Genomic DNA, 3,404 nt, shown 5'->3' with positions numbered 1-3,404 from the left:
GGGGCCGGGGGCGCACGAGGGGGCGATGAGCGGAGCAGGTGGCCGCCCAGTTCCCCGGCCAGGCCACTCGCCCGGGGCAGCCTTCCCGGGGCCGCGCCCTTGGGGTCTCCGTGGGGACCCGGGCGGAGCTCTGGGGTCCACGCCCCCGCTGAGGACAAACATAGCAGCACAGGGCCAAGCAGGAGCCAAAAGAGGGGCTCGGGGCAAAAGCTCGGCCCTCTCTGCCCCCTCCCGCCCCCTCCCCAAGAAGTCCCCCCGGGGTCTGGGCCGCCAACCTCGGTCAGCAAACACGATTCTTATAAACCGCTATAAACCGCTGACCCAGATTCTCTGCCCGAATTAGGATGCGTCCCAGGGAGCTGAGGCTGTTCATGATGAAAGTAAATGTTGCTTAAAAGCACGAGAGGGCTGCAGAATAAGAGGGGAGCGGCGAAGGGTCCCGGGCCCGGCGGCTCCGCCTCTTTCTCCTCCCCCCCGGGGCCGCCTAGTGTACCCCGGTGCTGGGTGCAAAGACCCAGGGCCGCCCAGTGTACCCCGGTGCTGGGTGCAAAGACGGGTTATGCCTCGGCCCTGACTCATGGTGTCTAGCAACCTGCAAACTCCACTTACAGGTGAGCGCGGCTGGACAACTCTGGAGCAACTCAGAGAATTCCCCCTCGGGCACCCTCTCAGGGAGCCCCCTCTCTGCCGACAGCACCCCAGGAAGTACACAAAGCCCGGGCCCCCTCCTGGACCTGCTTCCTCCGCTTTCAGCACCCTAACAACTGGAGGTGCCCTAGATTCCCGGCCCTCTTAAAATACCACCCGGGCCACAGAGCCGTCCCGAGAAAGCTGGGGTGAGATCGGTGCGTTTGGTAAGAGTGTGTAGAGCCTAAGGCCAGCAACAAGACCTGAGGGGAGGAGAAGATGGAAGGGAGTCTAGCAACTTAAAGATCTCATCGTGTCCTCTGGGAAGTGGCCTTTTTCCAGTCGGTGGCTCGGTTTATTTAGGACAGAGAGAAGATAGGGACGCCTGCACCAGTGTCCTCCCTCGTATCCCAGCTCACGGAAACGCCTCCTCTTTCCTTATTCTTTACATCACAGTTTGCTCTCCATGTGCATGAATAACTCGTTGATTTCCTATTAGTATTTGAAACATCATATGGCCACCGAAGACCCGTGTTTCTGCCACCTTAAGGAAATTTTGGCCTAGACACAAAACCGTCCCCACTGAAGGCAGGGAGTGCTCAGGGAAAGAGGTTGATAAAAACCCTTGGCGTGGTGTTTTCTGACAAAGTTTTCAGTAGTTGTTTTTAATCTAAGCTTTTATTAATTTTGGTAAAAACATTACTCTTTCTTCTTCATGTCACTTTTATTGCTAAGAGGTGTAGGCATTTGGTGGCCACTTTAGGAGCTGTGTGAATCAAACCTAATTAAATATGACATAAATTAGAGACAAGTATTTGTATTTTTTCTTTAAGAAAAACAAAAAAACTGGAAGTTCACTATCCAGCTGGAGGCGGCGTGACGGAACCTCAGGATCTGCGCTTGACCCGCTGGTCCACTTACTTCTTCCCCTGGATCTCGCGACCTGGTTTCCAGCCTCTCTCTGCAGGGACCCACGTGGTACGAGAATCCTCCCACTCTGAATCCCAGTCGCCATGAAGCAGGGGCTCAACCCTCGAAGCAAAACCCACAAGCATCGGGGAGCAGGCAAATCCAGGGCACACACACTGGGTGGGTCACTGTCACCCTTGACCTTTCACCTGTAGCCCCGAGAGGCGGGGTCCAGGTGACAACACCCAGGAGGCAGGGTCCCAGACCTCCACCTGGCCCGGGGTCCTGGCCACAGCTCTGAAATTCCGTCCCCGCCTCGCATCAAGGTCGTGCTTCCCAGAGGTGGCTCCCAGGACGTGTCAGGGACACTGAGGCTGGAGACGGAGGCCTCTGCCCATGGCCAATTGGGCTTGAGACCCGGCCTTCCCCAGGCCACCCTCCTGCCCCCCGTGCCCCTACAACCTAGTCTCCACGTGGTAACCACAGCGTAAGTCAGATCGAGTCTGTCCTCAGTGTGAAACTCCCCGGGGGGGCTCTGAGTTAAAGCCAAAATCCTCACACCGGCCTCGCCTGACAGGCCGTCCCTCCCACCCCACGTTCCTCCACTTCCCCATCGCTCGCCCGCTCGGGCCAGGCTGCACCCCCACACACACACGGGAACCCCCTGCCCCATCCCCCGGGACACACGCAGCCCAGGGGTCCACCCTGACCTCCTGCTCCACAACCTTGGCTCCCCTCCCCCCTGCCCTGGCCCATTTTTCCCCAAAGCGATTATCGCATCTAACATACACGAAATAGTTTACTGATTAGACTGTTGATCATCTTCTGTCTCCCCAGCAAGAATGAGGGCAGAGAGTTTTGTTGGTTTTGGTCACTGATGAGCCCCGGACAGCGAGAAGGAAGGCTGCACCCAGGAGCTGGTCCCCAGGGGTCCACAAGAGGCAGCGTGCGGAAGGACAGCGGAGAGGCTCCCAAGCTGCAGCTCCTAGGGGGCTCAGACATAGAAAACGGAGGTGTAGGGGGGATGGAGGGGAGAGGAAGAAATAAGAAAAATAAATTTTTCAGAACTGAAGAAAAACTTACCCAAGGGAGGTGCTGCACGGTGACACGTTCCAGGCCCCAGGGGGCGAGCGCAGCCGAGCTGGCTCCACGGCCATGAACCCCCCAGGAGACCCCAGCAGTCCTTTTGGAAGTCCAGGAGAAGTCGTCCCTTCAAGCAGACCCATAGGATGGCATCCAATATTTTTGGACCAGCTGAAGAACCTCAGAACATCCCCAAGAGGACAAACCACCAAGGGGGGAAAGAAAGTGGAATCTTAGATGAATCTTTGTCTGCACAGATTCTGCAGTGTCTGAACCCTCCTGGTGGGAAGCCCAGTGACATCCCGGGGTCCCCCATCACTGCCACTTCCCTTTGGCACACTCAGACACGCCCAGGGACCATGTTTTCTTACGTGAAGGAGACCCGAAGCTGAAACCACAGGCTGCAGCGAGTACCCCACTGGGAGATGAGAAGGGTGGCCTGAGAGGAGCAGACCGTGCCCGGGAGCCATAGCCCATGGCCAGGTCGGCAGCCACGAGCCCAGGCCGGCGCCGCGGCCACGCTCACACAACAAGGTCCTGAACCTCCAGGGGGCAAGCCCAGCATCTCCTTCTGAGGACGCCGCCCCTCCCCTGCAGCCGGATAAGACACTCAAGAGCTGGGGTATCAAGTATAGTTTCTTTTAGCCCAGGAGAGTGGGGTGGGGAGCAGGTTTGTGTGCACCATCGGTGCAGGGGACGGTGCCTTCCGGGTTCCGAGGAGACATCTTCGTGGGGATAAAAGCCCCTCCCCAGGTGCAGGCTCCTGTGTGATTGCAGATTCTGAG

At 57.9% G+C, this 3,404-nt stretch overlaps 1 pseudogene; it reads left to right on the top strand.

Annotated features, from left to right (window-relative positions):
- Positions 1 to 2,679: 2,679 nt before the first annotated feature.
- On the top strand, positions 2,680 to 3,194 carry LOC119533297 (annotated as a pseudogene).
- Positions 3,195 to 3,404: the final 210 nt, after the last annotated feature.

The sequence above is a fragment of the Choloepus didactylus genome, chromosome 4 (genome assembly GCF_015220235.1).
Source record: "Choloepus didactylus isolate mChoDid1 chromosome 4, mChoDid1.pri, whole genome shotgun sequence".
Lineage (NCBI taxonomy): Eukaryota > Metazoa > Chordata > Mammalia > Pilosa > Megalonychidae > Choloepus > Choloepus didactylus.
Note: the sequence above shows the minus strand (reverse complement) of the source record. Positions and strands in the feature narration are given on the sequence as shown.